This window comes from Hipposideros armiger, unplaced genomic scaffold, assembly GCF_001890085.2.
Source record: "Hipposideros armiger isolate ML-2016 unplaced genomic scaffold, ASM189008v1 scaffold_31, whole genome shotgun sequence".
Lineage (NCBI taxonomy): Eukaryota > Metazoa > Chordata > Mammalia > Chiroptera > Hipposideridae > Hipposideros > Hipposideros armiger.
The window spans coordinates 3,266,932-3,284,600 of record NW_017731381.1 but is presented as its reverse complement, the minus strand read 5'-3'; the positions used below and the strand labels follow the sequence as shown (position 1 = coordinate 3,284,600).

Below are 17,669 nucleotides of genomic sequence, written 5' to 3'. Positions count from 1 at the left end.
CCACCCACCCACCCACCTACCCACCCACCAAAATAGCACTGATGCCGTCTCTGACCCATGCCCTTTTTGTTGTTGGCTATACAAAGGTGAATATTGTGGGGGTGAATTTGGCCTCCCCATTTATGCAGGAAGGGTCTGGAGTCACAGCTGTTTCAGTAATTATTTCTCCCCTCTGATTTCTCCATAAATCCTGCATTTCCTCATCTATAGAACCAATCTCCATCCATTAGTAACTTGCGGTCCCTTTGACGTATATTTTCCCTTTCTCCTTCCCATGTGAAAATTTACCATCAGTCTGAGATATTGTTGCTGGGCATAATGAGGGAATCCAAGGATAACTCTTGGGGCCAGGGGATCTGGTGTGGCTCTGGTTTTTCAGGGAAGATAGGAATCAGAGTCAGAGGCCACAGGCCATGGAGAAGATGGGAGGGAACGTCTCAGACCAAACCTGAGTTTCCTGTGAGGGTGGCAGCGGTACATCCCTCTTTGTCTTCTGAATGTTATGAAGAATGTCACCTTCACTTCTGGGCTGATTATGGTGGCCAAAGGGACTTTCTTATTTGAGCCTTACTTGTTGAGTTAGGTCTCTTTGGTTGTAAATGAAAGAAACTTAATGTGCTGATAATGGAACAACATGGAAACCAATAGCCCCAGAATTTGAAATATCACCATTTCAAACCTTTAGGAGGGATGCATTCAATTCTCAATTTGTCCCAAGTCCAAAATCTCAGGGAAGGGTTCAATTGAGGTCAAATACCCACTCCAAGCCAGCCAGCTGTGGCCAAGGGAGTGAGGTCACAGTGTATGAAATGGTGGCTTCTGTAGTAACCATGGGAACGGCGGGGAAGGGTCGCAGAAAAGAGGGCAGCTGGGCTGGTAAAATATTTTTTCAATAAGCAGTTCTTGAGCATGCTCACGTGGGAGAGGCCTGGAGATACCTGTGCCTTTGCTCCCAAGGTGCTTGGTTTGCCCTTCGTACATCTAGTCAGAGTTAATAAGGCTCGGATGCTTCTCTTCATTACCTCAGACCCCAGAGGGTCACGGCGATCACAGAGGGGCCTGGCAGTGGTGGCCTGGCCTTTGTGGGGCTCATGGTCTGGGAGAGACAGGCTGTGCCCCAGTCCAGGCTCCCCTCACCCCTGCCTCCCGTCTTCAAGGAGTCACGGTAGAGCAGAAAGTGGTGGTCTTTGGTGTCATACTGAGTCAGATTCAAGTCCTGGCTCTGCCATTACTAGACCAGAACTTGGGCAAGGCATGTGACCTCTCTGAGCCTCAGTTTCCTCACCTATGGAAATAGGGACAAAAGAAGTCACCTTGTCAGGGTAAGTGACAATTGACACCAACTGGTTCTTACACTTGAAGGTGCATCCGAACCACCTGGAGGCCTTATTGCTGGGACCCATCCCCAGAGTTTCTGATTGAGTGGCTCTAGAGTGGCGCCCCTTCCCACTCCTTTAACAAGCTCCCCGTGATACCGTTGCTGCTGGTCTGGGGAGCACACTTTGAGAACCATTGACCTACCTTTATGGTGGTTCTCAACCGAGGGCAACTCTACCCCATTTTTCCCACTCCCCTCACTGCAGCAGGGGACATCTGGCAGTCTAGAGATACTTTTGTTGTCATCATGGGGTGGGGTGGGGGGGCTGCTATTGACATTCAGTAGGTAGAGGCCAGCGATGTAAAACATCCTACAATGCACAGAACAGCCCCCCATTTCCCCCCCACAACAAAAAATTATCCAACCCAAAATGTCAGTAGCGCTGAGGTTGGGAAACCCTGATCTAAAATAAGGCTCTGGTCTCAACTGTGCAGCTGTGCTACCCTGGCAAAGTCACCTTGTTTTTCTGAGCCTCATGATCATGCAGAATTAGTTCCAAGAAGCTTTGTAGCTCTACCACTCAACAACTTCAGTCAACAAACATTTATTATGTACCAACTACATGCAAAACGTGCCGGCATTTCTGTGCCAGGCACTTCCATAGGAGATCGCACACTTGGCAAACGCCGAGTAAATGTGGTTGGGTTTTCTATCGTAATGTGTAACGATTGCTTTACAACCCCGCATAAATAGTACTACGTTTCTGTCCCTGTTCTTGGTGGAATTTAGATAAACGATGCCACAGCACCGTGGCTTTTTAGTTTCGCTTATATGTCATAAATTAGTGCACTAATGAGGGCTTTTGGGGCACAAGCTTGCTAATTGGTGATGGTGACTATGGGCAGATGTGAAAACCGCCGTAATCACATTTTTTCCCCCCACTTGGTTAATTGAAGGCAACCTTTTGCTTGAGAGTTAATAAATAAAATATTTATTGCAATTAGTTCCGGCCTACAATATATTGTTAATTCACAGGAGCTCTCAGTGACTAGCGAGCTGAGGTAGAAAGTGCAGAAGAGCCTACAGGGGTGGAGCAGGCAAGAGCCCTCCTTGGGTAAATGCCTGGCTGTTGTCCTTGGTTTCTAAACAGCTGTGGTGGAAAAAAATGGCAGCTCAGCCAGAGTGACCAGCTCATCGCGGTTGGCTCAGGATTTTCTTGGTTTACACGCTGAAAGTTCTGTGTTCCAGGAGGCCCTTCATTCCTGGATAGAGACTGAAGAATTAACAGGAAATTAACAGGAAAAGGAAGATGATGGGTGAAGACATATCAGTTAGAGGGAATAGCCTGTGCAAAGGCTCCAGGGGGGTTAAAAAAGAAAGTGATGATATACTTGGGGTAACTTGGTAATGCTTCTGGTGATGGCTGGCAATCCTTGGTACTTCTTGGCTTTCAGCTGTAGTACTTTATTCTCTGCCTCTATCATCACATGACATTCTCCCCTGTGTGTCTGTCTGCTCTTCTTATAGAGACACCAGCCATATTGGATTAAGGGCCCACCTTACTCCAGTATGACCTCATCTAAACTATTGGGTTGTTGGAAAAGTCATGACACATTTTTGCAATGAAAAACGTAGAAAAAATACGTCATGACTTTTCCGACAACCCAATAATTATATCTGCAGTGATCCTATTTCTAAATAAGGTCACATTCTGAGTCTACAGGGGGTTAGGACTTCAACATATCTTTTTTGGGGGGGACACCATTCAACACTTAACAGTTTCTAGAGAATAAATTCCTTGCCATGTGGACTTGTTTGTAGGGCAGCTGGCTTCTCTCAGAGCCAGTGAGGGAGAAAGTGAGAGAGAAAGCCAGCAAGTTGGAAGTCTCAGCCCTCTTGTAGCCTAATCTCAGAAGTGATATCTCATCACTTTTACGGAGTTAAAATATTGAGTCACTAGGTCCAGCCCCCAAAGGGGAGGCGATCACATATGGGTGTGAACACCAAGAGGTGGGCCGTGTTGGAGGCTGTCTGCCACACCCATTGAGAAGCAAGCTTGCTGGTGTATCCACCAAATCCCATTTTCCCTGGTTGAAAGCTGCTCCTAGGAGCTTTCCTTGTGTTAGTCCTGAAAGTTCTGTTTCCTGGGAAACCCCTTAGTCCCAGGCAAACCAGGATGGTTGGTCACCCCAGCACGAGCAAAAACTGCTACCTGGGCACAATTGAATCAAGAAACGATGACACACTAAAACCTCCCACGATGTTATGAGATTGTATAGCTGGGTCCAGTACACCAACAGCTGAGATGTAGGATGGAGAAAATGTGGCTTAGCATCACTTGTGGAAAATAAATTAGGGCCTTTTGTTTATTCCGAGCTCACTCAGTGTCAACAGCTTGATGTGGCCCTCCTGAAAGCGGATGCAACACAGGCATTAATGAAAGCATTGCTCCAGGAACAAAATTCACAACAGTAGGCAAAAGCTAGGGCCATCAGAGATGCATTGTCAAAATCCGGTTGGACTTTGCACCGATTTGAGAGGATAAAGTAGAATTAGACAAAAGTAAGTTCTCAGCATACTGAAGGAAAAGGCAGAGAGATGGTACTAGCTGTCACAGGCAGGCAGAGACAAAGGGCAGAGGAGCCTGATTTTACATGCAAATTCTTCAGTTTATTAAGAAAAGATGTTCTCGTGGTGACTCTGTTGAGGCCCACCAAGAGCATTCGTGTTGCCACGGAGATGCGGTTGGTCTCCCAGAGAGAGAGGGTGGGCTACTCTCTCCAGTTGTCTCCTGAAGCGGTTCTGGGGACACAGGCCCTTTAGGCTCTTGTTTTTTTCTGGTGTGACTTTTCCAGAGGTCACTGCTTAAGGGAGTGGAGCTCAAATTTGAGTGTGCATCAGCCCTGGAAGACTTGTTAAAACACAGGTGGCTGGGTCCTGAGGGTTTCTGATTCCAGTAGGTCTGGGATGGGGCCCAAGAATTTGCATTTCTAACATCTACCAGGTGATGCTGATACTGCTGGTCCAGAAACCACTGCCCCGGGGCAATGAGGCCCAAAGCTCAGTTGCAGTTGTATTATAGGAAATTGAAGCTTATCTTTGCCACTCACATTCATAATTGTCTCCTACTGTTGTTCTCTCCACTGTGGAACAAATGAATGTGTGTGGCCTTCTGGGCTTATCTCCATTTCTGACATGTCATAGCGAAGAAGCTCCCTATTAAAATCATCTAATTCTCAGGCTTTTCTCACCAACCTAGTATTCTTTTTTTTTTAAGATGTTTGATTTAATGGAGCCAACTTTTTTTTTTTAATTTTATTGGGGAACAGTGTGTTTTTTCCAGGACCCATCAGCTCCAAGTGAAGTCGTTGTCTTCAATCTAGTTTGTGGAGGGCACAACTCACTGGCCCATGTGGGAATCGAACTGGCAACCTTGATGTTGAGAGCCTGCGCTCTAACCACCTGAGCTAACCGGCTGCCCACCAACCTAGTATTCTTGATGCTGAGATAATGTTAGAAAATTTTGCCTCCTTTTGATGTCTGGCATCTACTCATCATAACTCCCTGAGAAGAGAAATATATACATTATGGGTCTTTGCTCTACCTAAACCCTGGCTGCACATTAGAACCCCCTGGGGAGCTTTTAAAGCTCAGTGCTCAGACAGCACCCCAGACCAATTAGCTTAGAGTCTCGAGGGATGTCAGGCCTCAGTATTTTTTAATATTCCCAGGGTGATTCCCACATGCAGCCAAGGTTGGGAACCCCTGGCCTAGAAGTATTGTCTGCAGGGGACTTGCCAGTGTTCCAGGCCTGGGCAGGGGAGGTTACATGCTTGGCTTAGGGCACAGGAGCTGGAAGGTCTAGTCCCAGCCTCAGGGGTCCCCACCTCTAAGCGCAGGGATACCAGTGATAGCAGCACAGCCTCAGGTTTTCAGCTTTGCAGAGCCCTTCCTCCAAGCTTTTAAACTCCGTTTAAAACCACCAACTTCTTCCCTGTGTTTCCCCAGCCCTCAGGGTGGTAGCTGCTTCTTGGAATCGCTGCTTCTATAATCTTACTGTTCTCTTTTTGCTTTTCAGTTCCTGGATAACACTTTTATACCCCGTTAACAATTATTTACTTTAAATTATTTATATTCAAATAACTGGTGGTGTTTTTGTCTCCTGACCAGATCCCGACTGATAACGCTGAGATGTGGAGACGAGGGAACCCTGGAACTGACGTGTGGATAATTTGTGTTCTTGGGTAGAAGAAATGGAACAGAAACCGTGTTCATAGAGGAAATCGAAGGAAACATTCCCCAAAGTGAAGGTAGGTAGGTCTTTTCAGCTCAAGAAGGGTTACCAAGTAAATTTAGTGGGGATAAAAAAAAAAACCTAACAGTTAAACATATACTCTGATGAAACCATTACATTTCAAGGATAAAGAAAGACTCTATGATGAGAATTTCTGCAGAAGAAAAGGGTTGTCATCAAAGCAAATTAAGATCCGATAGCCTTAGCTTCTCAGCTCTGACATGAAGCAGTGAAGGCAATTGAAGAATGAAGGATGGGATCCAGCATTTCATGCCCAAAGTTGATGTTTCCATGTGACTCAAATCCTCAGGGACTTAGGAAGCACAGCATTCATACATCCTTGGGGGAATGGTTGTGGGGCGGAAACATTTGAAAATGTACTTCAGTCAACAAAGAACTCAATGAGAAAGGCATCTAGCATCCCTGGAAAGGGAAGTGGTGGTATGATGGTATGCTTTGAGATCGTTTATATGGAAAATGAAACTTAAATAACCATGGAAAAACGGTAAAACAGAATGTACCTATTCTAATTCTTAAAAAAAATACACGTAACAAAGTAACCCCTTGATTTTACTATAAAAGACTGAGACAGACATTGCCAGAGTTTACCAGCGAAAACCGGAAGATGGGGTGAGCAGCGGGTGAGGCAGTAGAAGGGAACTGACTTTCTTATCGTTCGCAAGGGGAGTCAACAGCTCCTTTTTCATTTCTGAATTTGGTAACTTCAGACATGTGCATGAAAACATGTTATTTAAAGATATAAAAATAATCACCAGGAGAACTAAAAACATTCTGTTGACCAAGTTAGCAGAAGGTAGGAAAAATGAGAAAATAACTGTCTTAGGCTGTTTGGGCTGCTATAACAAACTACCGCCAACTGGGTGCCTTTTAAACAACTGAAGTTTATTTCTCATGGTTCTGGAGGCTGGAAGTCCAAGATCAGGGTGATGGCATGGTTAGGCTTTGGTGAAGGCCCTCTCCCGGGTCACAGACGGCCGACTTCTTGCTGTGTCCTCACCTGGCAGAAGGGGTGGGGGAGCTCCCTGGAGCCAAGGGTCTTGCATTACCCCAGGTCCATAATTGCCCTTTGTAAGCTTCGTCCTGGGGTGAAAGGGAGCAAACTGGCAGGTGGTGGGAAAGGCGGGGTTTGGAATCCCTCAGACCTGGACTTGGGACTGAGCACCGTAACTAATGCTGTGCATCCTTGGGCAAGACACTTCACCTCTCTGAGCCTTATTCTCTCCAGCTATACAACCTATAATATTTCCTCCTCTAACAGAGTTGTATTACAAATTAAATGAGGCCCCCTCTAGGGACTGGGCAGTGCTTGACCACAAGCAATGTATGAGTTCTTACAGGAGGACAAACTGCTGACATAGTGTGAACTCGATTGTGTAATGATCACAGAGCTACCCACCCACGTGAGGATAGCAGCCTCGGCCTCGCAACTGCTCACATTGGGGCTGAGTAGTTCTTTGTGTGTGTGACTGTCCTGTGTGTCGTAGGAAGTTTAGCGGCATCTCTGGCCTCTACCCACTAAATATCAGCATCACCTCCTCCCAGTTGTGACAGCCAAATATGTCTCCAGGCATTGCCAAATGTCCCCTGGGGGACAAAATTGCACTCAGCCGAGAGAATTGCTAGAATCGAGAGAGATGCAGAAGAGTGCTCCCCAATAGGGGATGGTTTTTTACCTCCAGGTAGTGAGACTGGGGGGAACTCCCCCCCCCCTTAGCATGGTTTGCCTTTTCAAATGCAGAATCTACAAAGTGCGTGCATTTAGGTGGTGAGTAAGACACACATGTTCAGTGTTTTATTTTATTATTGCTTATTTTGTGGAACCAGAGGCCAAGCATTGTCCCCTCCGTTCTTCAAGGAGCTGCGTCTTCAGACCTCTTTTTGTGTGTGACTGCTGGGCGCGTAGGAAGAAAGCAATCAGTGTGGGTTTTCTGTTCCTCCCGCAGCTCTTTGCTCCAGGAGAGAACGGGGTGATTAGTACAAAGCCTTCGTCCCCAGGGCCCACAGAACGGAGCAGTCCTTGTGCAAAGCCTAGCAACTTCATGATTTTGTTTCAAACAAGCGGACATGCAATTTGTTGACACAAATCTCCCGCAGAAGCGCGCGTTAGGCAGTGATCCACCTGAGCAGTTAGCTCTGCTTGTGGCAGAGATCTCAAAGACCCCCAAAGTGTAGCGTCATCATGTGTGTATCACAGCTCTGAAAACGAACAAGAGATGTGCCATTGAGACTGATTTCCCCATTATCCCATGGCGTTCTGATTTTTAAAAGAGATCAAAATTTCATTTTTCCCAGAAGAAAGGGAGCGCCGATTCACAGATTTCATTACCAACTTAAAACAAATTGAGCAAAAAAAAATTAGGGGGAATGTTTTCTTCATACGCAGCGAGGCCTCCTTTTAAAACCAGCAAACATCTGTGCACTTAAGCACCTTCTGTTAAGGTCTGAGGAAGTCAGTTTCTGGAATATGTGTGAGTTCATTGACTCTGCCTCACTTTCAAAAACCGAATAAGAAATGAAGAAATCATCCTCTAGTTTTTTTTAAGGGTAAAAGAAAAGGATGCATCTGCCAAGAAAAGTTTGGATGGGGCATTCAGAGCGCATAATAAACAGATGCAGAGGCTGCCTTGGGCTGGAACAGGGCCAGACGCTGGGCAGCGCTGGGGTGTTCTGTTCTGAGCTTTTATTTATGAATTTGAAAAATCACATCTAGTGCTGTGTTTCTGAGTGTAAAACATATTTGTTCACTCCAGAGCTCTGCTCCCAACTACAGTAGCCACTCAGCATGGGAGGCTGTTTACATTTCAATTTCAATTAATAAAAGCAAAGAAAAACAATTCAGGTTGTCTGTCGTATCACACATGACACTTTTCACGTGTCAGGGACTACTTACTACCATGTTGGATGGCACCGCTCTAGAGAATTTGGAAAATAAAGATACGTATAAAGGAGAAATGATAGAGGGGTCTTATTCCTGCCTCCCACCCCTCAGAATCACGGTTGTTGAAGTGCGGTGGATTTCCTCCTGATCTTTTTTTTTTTTTTTTTTAGTATTTTTCATATGAAATTTAAAAAGTTGTTTTAATTGGGCTCTATACTAAGTACAGTAACCATCTTCTTTGTATTTCTGACTTTCCACCTAATCTTTTCTCGTGAGACATTTCCCAGCTTAAAACACATGCGTTGAAAACATGATTTATAACATTTTATGATTGGAAGGATAATGTATTCTTATTACGGGGAATTGAAGTAAAAGAGAAAACAAAATTCCCCCTAAGATCTCATTACTCAGAGATAAAAGTCTTCAGCCTTTTGGCGAGCATTCTTTCGGATCTTTCTTTGGTCATAAATACACAGATGGGTGTATAAGTAGCTTTATTAGGGGTATTTCCATGTCAGTGAATGTAGAGATACAGCATGCCTTTTATTAGGTACGTGTTATTTCAAGGCACAGCTGTTCTGTTTGACTCTCTTGCTTCATCTGATCAATTCCTCCCCTCTTTTGCAGAGTTCTCCCCTCTCTTCGGAATTTTTTTTCCTTCTTATTTTCCTTCCTTCCTTTCTTCCTTGACTCCCTTCCACCCTCCCTCCTTCCTGCTCTCTGTGCCAGGCACCCTGCTAATGTAAAGACTAGAACAGTGATGAAAATATTGGGCTGTCGGAAAAGTCATGATGCATTTTTGCAAGGAACAACATGGAAACACACACGTCACGACTTTCCCAACAACCCAATAGTTAAGTTCCTGCTCTTGCAGAGTTTGTATCTTGGTGAAGGAGGCAGAGAAGACGATGGGCAAAGTGAAGAAATACTAACAAATAACAGCTCAATGACAGATCAAATCGAAGTGCTCCGAAGGAGGCAGCCTGGCTGGTTGAAGCATCCTGGGGGATGGATTCCAGCCTCACTCTCCCACCTGCTTCCTGGGGCGCCCTGGGCAGTGGAGAAGCAGGTGCTGCCCCAGGAGAGGGATGAAGTAAAGTGAAGTGACCGTCGCTGAGGCTGGAGTGGTCAGGGTGCTCACTGGACCTGGGGTCCAGCCGCTGACATGGCTCTAGACCAGTGATTCTTACTCAGGGCCGATTTTGTTCCCCTGGAGGACACTGGACAATGTCTAGAGACATTTTTGGTGATCACAACTGGGGGGACGTGCTCCTGGCACCTAGTGGATAGAGGCCAGGGCTGCTGCTGACCATCCTATGATGCACAGGATGGCCCCCACCACAGAGAATTATCTGGCTCAAATGTCAATCATGCCAGGGTTGGGAAACCCCTCCCTACAGGTGCCAGGACTTAAGGTGGACAGGGAGACTGAACCTGAGGAAGAGGAGGGTCCCCAGCAGGAAGGATGGTCATGAGGCCTGGAAGGGAGAGCTTGAAGAGACAGCTTTACCAGAAAGCCATGGCCAAGGAGTGGCAGTGAGGAGCCATGAGGGTGCTTCGTGCAAATTTGGACCTTAAGGTGTGTGCATGTGGGGGAGGGGGAGCGGGAGCCACTCTAGCTGGCGAGGCTGCAGGGAAAGTGGGGTTCTGGGAGACAAGGGCCTTCAGCTGAGACAGAAGGTGCCGTTGCTGAGCATTTGGTGATGTGGTTAAGCATGGGGGTGAATGTGTTTACTTAAAAGAGGTGTTTCTGAGGCAAAGAGACAATCTGGGAAGGAAGGGTGTGGCGGAAGGGGGGCCAGGCTAGAGAGAGCCAGGAGCAATGTGGGGGTGACCATGGAGGCAGGGACAGATGAAGTCAACTAAATTCTTGGCTCCTTTAGCAGGATCTTTTATGCTGGAGGTCAGGCTGGGGTATAAATCCGGGCCTGTCAGTTAACCCCAAGGCTGAGCCTGGTGGAGTAAAGGTGTCAGAGGGGACAGTGACCAGCAGGACTGAGCTGCGGGGGAGCCTGGGGAGGGGGGTCTGGGTGGGGTGTTCTGGCTCCTGGCCCCACCTGCTGGACTGCATGTTGGAGAGTTCTAGGCCTTGTCCAGTGTCTGGTCCAGCTCATACCTGGTGCAGAGGACAGGTCCGAAGGCCGAGAGGGACAGGGGACTTACCTTGTCCCTGTTTACATCATTAATGAGTTTGTATAAGAGACGAGGCTTGTGAGCCAGGCTTGTCTGGGGTCAGAGCCTGCCCCGGCCACATCCTGGCTGGGTATTCTTGGGCGGTTGATGTGACTGGTTTCCTCCTTGGCAGCGTTGCTGAGAATGGATTAAGTAAGACGAGAGATGAGGCCGTGCCGTATAAACTGTAGAGTGCTGTCCCCGTGGGAAGTAGATAGACATGCTCCATGAAGTTTCTGAGCAACGAATGCTGACCAGACGCAGCCTGGGAGGGGGCTGTGAGAGATGCTCTGGATTTTAAATGTCACTGGAATGGGCTCTTCTGCCTGTGATATTTCCACGCGTACTGCCCAGGGCTGAGTCACAAAGAGAACAGCTGAGAGGGTTGGGGCCTTCACACTTCTGCTTCCAGCGCTCTGCAGAGGGGCAGCAAAGGGGTGGTGTTGGCAGCTGAAGGGAGAGTCCTGCTGAGCAGGTGTTCTCTGTCCCACACGGTTCCTTCTGTGTCGCCTGGACCCCGTGGGGTGAAGGGGTCAGGACACGTGACTGTGTGCTGTCCATCTGGGGGCCGGGCTCTTCACTCATATGATCCTCAACTTTCGCCACAGGTTGAGGGTGGGCATTTTTATCCCCATTTTGCAGGTGAAGACGCCGAGACGCAGTGGGTGAATTAACTGGCCTCAGGTCACATGGTCGATCCTGTTCCAGGAAAGATTCCCTTCCCCTCACATCTCCCTGAAGGGGTTAGGAGTTGGTTTTGTTTTGTTGTTTTTTTTAATATATTTTTTAAGGTAGGAATAACATAAGAGCTGTTTGGGACCCAGGCCTCAGGGAGCCAATGATTGGGACCCAAAGACTCAGAGGTGACTTGAATGGGGACAGGTGGTGGCCAGATGGTGACTGAACTAGAGGCAAAGCATTGACGTGAATAGGGAGCCTTTTTCCTTTTAATTTTAACTGGAGAAGTCACCATTTGCCTGCATTACTTTCATCAGAGCAGGGCAGTCTATTGAATGGCGTTACTTTGGTTTCTCAGGCCACGGGTCAGACAAGGCATTGTTCCTGGGAGGCATTGCAAGGAACCAGGCCTCTTGATCCAATGATGGCACATTTTTGAGCACATACCCTGTGCTCTGAGAGTTGGGTCAGGTGCCTAAGCTGAGCCACTTAAAGCCACTCGAGGAAGTGAGGGATGGACAGACTTGTGCTCATCCTTTAGTCCTTGGCTCATGCATCGCCTCCAGCGGCAAGCCTTTGTGGACCCTTCTCAGGCAGCGATGGTAACTGCACGTCATGCTTTGCCGGGCCCTGCACTGTGCTTTGTCTCTGCATCGACCACGTGTGTGTTAAATGCATCTTTCCACGTCTGTCTCCCTACCAGCCTGGGAACGACTATCTCCCCATCTCTGTAGCCCTAGGATGTCGCACAAGGTCTGAACACAGAAACATTTTGCAGGAATGCATTACCCTCCCATATAAGGCAGTTCGCTTTAAGTGTCCGGTGATTGGCTATGGCCGGAGGAGTATAGAGAGAACTAATCGACATGGATTTGGAGGGGCCAAGGAGGCCTTCCAGGCAGAGGGTTCCAACACGGTTCTCAGGAAAGCTTGTGTTACCTCACTGGATCCACAGCATGGTCCTGTGAGGTTGGTATCATCATCCCTATTTTAAAAATGGGCAAGTTGAGTCTCAGAAAGGAAGAAAGATTTGCCTAAAAAGCTTCTCCCACTGCGAGAGCTGCAGAAGCAGGAAAGGAGCCGTGCATGGCTCTCCTTCTAGGGCTGGTTGTTTATGCAGTTAGCATATAGTGTATGCTGAAAGGCTGACGTGACGTTTCTCAAGGCGCAGACCCTGCACCACCAGCAGCAGCAGCGTCACCTGGGAACTTAGAAATGCAGATTCTCAGGCCCCCTAGACCTACAGAACCAGAAACCCTGGGGGTGGGGCGCAGCCATCCTGCTGTAACACGTTCTCCAGGTGATTGCGTTGCGTGATTCGAGCTGGATGATGCCCAGAGGGAGTGCCGGCTGGGGGTAAGCTCAGCGGGGGCACTGGAAAGGCAGGAAGGGGACAGACTTTGGTGACACTTCCCTCGGCCACACAACCTCTCACTGGCTACCTTTTAAGATAATCTCTGTGGGGCGGGGGGGGGGGACTTCACCCCTCTGTCTACATCTCTTCCCTCTTTCCTGCAAAGAAGGAAGAGTTCCTAAGTGGGACAAATTCAAGGTCCCATGGAGGGGACATGTGCACTCGGGGGGCGGCTGCTGTGTGATCGTGTTTGTGCCTGGGAGCAGCTGTGGAGTTGGGATGGTCACCAGGGACGGCCTCCTCTGGGGCGGCTAGTGGGTTGCAAGATGCCAAGATTCAGATGAGGGTTTAGGGGGAGTTGGTAGACCAGGAGGCTTTTGTTTTGTTTTAGATATTTTTATTGAGGTATAGTATACATACAATAAAGCACATAGACAGACAATGGTAAAGGAGGTCAAATATACGGTGACGGAAGGAGATTTGACTTTGGGTGGTGAACACACAATGTAGCATATAGATGATGTATTATAGAAATGTACACTTGAAACCTATATAACTTTATTAACCAGCATCACCCCAATAAACTAATAATATTTAAAAAAACCCACCTAAATTTTAAGTTCCAAGAGGTTTTTTTTGTTGTTGTTAGTTTCAGGTATACAAAACAATATAATAGTTAGACATTTACACCCCTCACAAAGTCATAACCCCCTTTCCCTCTGACATCTCACATAGCTGTTATAATACCACTGACTATCTTCCTTACGCTGTACTCCACATCCTGTGACCATATATATATATATAATTATAGTTGACATACAGTGTTATTCTACTTCAAATTCCATGAGTTTTGAAAATTGTGTACACCTCTGTGACCAAAATAGAAAATGTTTCTATCGACCCAGAAAGTTCCCTTGCTTCCCTTCCCAGCCCATTCCCACCCCACCCCACCCTTCTTCCCGGAGAGGAGGACGTTCTCATTGCCATCACCACGCATTAGCCTTCCAAGCTGAGCTTTGTCAGGGTGACAACATAGTCCGGTTTGCCTGGGCCTTTTTCTGGTTTTAGCACTGAAACTCCTGTGTCCTCAGAAGCCCTTCTGTCCCAGGCAAACCAGGACAGCTGGTCACCCCAGCCGAGCTTGTGCTCCAACCCCAGCCTCTTCCTCTGCTTCACAGACCTAACCCATGGCCTCTAACAGGGTCCCCCTGTGGCCCTCTCCCTTGGGACTGATCGACAGAAGCTGGGCATTCCTGGTCCTGCCCCAATGCCATCAGACCCCGTCAACGCTCATGCTTTTGTTTGTAAGGAGGATGATGAAGCCAAAGCAGCAGGTGGCAGTTGACAGTAGGCAGTGTAGAGACTTGCTATTCAAAGTATGGTCTGTGGACCAGCCGCACAGACACCTGGGATCTTGATAGAAATGCAACATCCTAGCACTCCCCCCGCCCCCAGCCCCTGCCTCCCCTCCCCGAGACCTACTGAATCAGGATCTGCATTTTAATAGGATCCCCATGTGATTTGTGTGCACATTAGGGTTTTACCCCTCCCGTTAATGGGGATCAAGCCCCCCTTACCATCCTCAAGCTAGGATGAGCCCCCTCATCTCAAACCCACTGGAGGGTGGTCATGGAGGAGTTGTTCCTCGACTCACAGCCCACGCCTATGGGAAGTTCGCCGTCTCACCATGCTTCTTAGGTCCTGATAAATTATTGAGCCAGGCGAGAGTTCCCTCTGTCTCTCTAAAGTAGATTTGGAGAAACAACCAGTGCATTAAGCCCTCTCCCTTTCATTAAAACCCAAGGTCACCTCCAATGAGGATGGAGGGAGGGAGGTTTTAGTCTGGACTGGATGCATTCTTCCGTGCTCCCTTAAGGAAGGAGCCTTTCTCACACTTGCGCCCCTGCTCAGGCCATGAATTATTGAAATCTGAGAAATGTGTATTTGGTCAGTTACCTAGGCTGGGTTGAGGGGGTGGGGGTAGCAGAGAGCAGCGCCTCAGAATAGCCTATTTACTTTTCTTTGAGAAGTTAGAACACAAGAAAAATGCAAAGTAAAGAACTGGCATGCCCACAGCTGGGATGATAACTGTGAACTTCTTGTTAAATTTACTTCAAGTAGTTTTTTAATAAAAGGTAAAACATTGCAAAGTGGAAGCACACTTTGATTGACACCCTCAAATTTTAAATGTTACCCTTGGCCCAGAATCAGCTACCATCATGACTTTCATGAATAGCTAGGTTTTCCTTCTGGGCAAGACTTCTGAAATAAATTGTTTGAAACTTTTGTATTTCTATATACACACATAATATATTTGAAATAATAGACACATGGTATTGTTTTATGAAAATGTTTCAATATTTATATAAATGTATATAATATTTCAGTATTTATATACATTTGCTCTGGGTCCCTTTTTCACATAGGGCCACTTTGACATCTGTGCTTGTTGATACATTTAGCGGTAATCCATTCATTCTATCCACAGCAAGGTATTCTGTCATGTCGATAAGCCATGTTCTGTTTCTCATTTCCTCCTTCTTGCATATTTAGATTGTTTCCAATTTCTCACCATAACAAACACTGCTGGACTAAGCATCCTGGCCTGGATCTCACTGGACACCCGTGGGAGTGTTTCTGTGGGGGCATGTCATGGTCTGTAGAGAGCGTGCACTTCCAATTTTACTAGGAATTGCCAATTGCTCTCCAAAGTCGCTCTAGCGACTTACATCCCCAGCAGCAGGATAGGAGAGTATGATTTTCTCTCCAGCCTCTCCAGTGCTTGATTGATACTATCAGAATTTCTCATTGTTGCGAATTCCATGGCAGAAACATGGTGTACCTCTGCGGTTTTAATTTGCCAGCGTTCCCTTTTGGTTGGAAGAGGCCCTGGCCGAGTGGGACGAGGTCTATGCTGAGGTCAGGAGACTTAGACTCTTAACCAATTCTGCCGTCAACTTGAATTTGAGCCTGGGCAAGTCCCTTCCGCCTCTGGTCTTCTGTGAGGTGGTTGGGCTGGATGGTCTCTAAGGGGCCGTCACAAAGTGGCCAGGACTCTTCTGACTCTTGGTATTTGGAGTCTTGCAGTGACAAGCCTTGCACAGGAAGGTTCCTCCACCATGTAGCACCCACCTGTACGAGGTCCTGGGGTCACCTCTTAGTAAATGATTCTTGATTAGTGTAAAGGCTGCAGTAAAGGGACTCAGGAGAAGCAGGCTTTAGTCTAGGCTGTAACGTGTACGGTGTGGTTGTGGGTGGATGGCCAGGTGTTGACAGTCTGACAGGGCTCCAGCATAAAGGTCTGTCTGCTTCCAGGTAAGGAGGCCTACACCTGGGGAGCCCAGGTGGTAGATTATTTTCCTGACAGCAGCCAAACCCTGGACTGGGTGTAAGACCCGGGCTCCAAGTGCAGTTCTGGCCAAGTGTGTTTCCTGAGGCTGACACCATTTGCTCTTGGCTTTGACTTAAATGGTTTTTGTGAAGTAGAAGAAGTAGCGGCACCTGAGATTGAGCTTAACTGGCTGCTTCAGGGTTGGCGGGAATTTGGCTTAAATGCCTAGAGACCTGTGGGTAGGAGTGTAGGGCTGTCAGATTTAGCAAATAAAATAACTGTATATGCATGAGGCCTACTTGAACTAAAAAGTTACTCATTATTTATCAGAAACTCAAATTTAACTGGGCGTGTCCTGTATTTTATTTGGCAGCCCTAGGTTGGAGTTGACAAGTCATTTAATGATATAAGAAATAACTGAAGATAAGATAGTCTAATTTGACAAGTAGTGAGCCACTTGTCGCTGGAGAAATACAAGCAGACATTAGATAAAGCAATAGTGGAGATGCTCTGTGTGTGTGACGTAGCCTCGTACCCTCTGCTTGCAGGTCTCCAAGGTGCTCAGTGCTGCTTGAAACAGCTTGTGATGGTGAGAAAAGGCAGGATATTGCCCAAGCCCCCCATGTCTCCCCTCCCCATTATGTAAGCCATTCCTGTGGCTGAGAATGTCCTTTAAGGACTGTCCTCAGCAAAGCATTGTGCCACCATGGTTTGCAAAGTGTGGTCCCTGGACCAGCAGATCAGCAGCACCTGGGAACATGGCAGGAGTGCAGATTCCACCCCAGACCCACTGAGCTAGAAGCTCTGTGTCTTTTTTTTTTTTAAAGATTTTTTTTAACTGGGGAATTGGGGGAGGGGAACAGCCAAATTGTTGTCCTTCAATCTTAGTTGTGAGGGCGCAGCAAGCTCAGCTCCAAGTTCAGTAGTGCTGCTCAGCTCAAGGCACTGTGTTCAATTAGTTGCGGGTGGGCGTCGCCACCATCCCATGCAGGAGTCGAACCAGCAGCCTTGTTGTTAAGAGCCATGTTGTTATCCCCTGAGCCACCTGGGCGGCAGCTCAGCTTGAGGTGCCAAGTTCAGTCTTTAGTTGCAGGTGGGCCTAGCCCACCATTCAAACTGGCAGCCTTGTTAGGAGCATGTGCTCTCACCAGCTAAGCCATCCTGCCACCTGTTGGCAGCTCAGTGGCAGCTCAGCTCAGGGCGCAGCGTCACTGGCCCATGTGGGAATCGAACCTGCGATCCTGTTGCTCAGAGCTCGCACTCTTGGGCAAGCTCTTAACCAACTGAGCCACTCAGCCGGCCCCCAAGAAGCTCTGTGTCTTAACAAGCCCTCCAGAGGGTTCTGATGTATGATCAAGTTTGAGAACCACAGGAACAGAGGACAGGAACAGAGGATTGGATTAGAAAGCTGACCTGAGATCCCAAAACCATTGCTTTGAGTTCCTCTTCTTGAGGGTGGAGTGAGGCTGGGAATTGTATTTGGGGTCAGGGTGTGGGAGGGGGAGGTGTCTGATGCTCTGTGGGTGTGTCCAGTACAGAAGCCAGGACTTTCTTGCTGTTTTCCTCACATAGGGGAGAGAGAGAGAGAGAGAGAGAGAGAGAGAGAGAGAGAGAGAGAGAGAG

At 47.5% G+C, this 17,669-nt stretch overlaps 1 long non-coding RNA gene across 3 annotated transcripts in view; it reads left to right on the top strand.

Moving 5' to 3' along the window:
* Nucleotides 1-17,669, top strand: part of LOC109379960 (uncharacterized) — a 156,530-nt gene that overhangs the window by 47,669 nt on the left and 91,192 nt on the right. For all 3 annotated transcript variants that reach the window (XR_002123324.1, XR_002123325.1, XR_002123323.1), the window contains exon 3: nt 5,489-5,628. This is a non-coding gene — a long non-coding RNA (uncharacterized LOC109379960). The remainder of the gene's footprint in view (nt 1-5,488; nt 5,629-17,669) is intronic.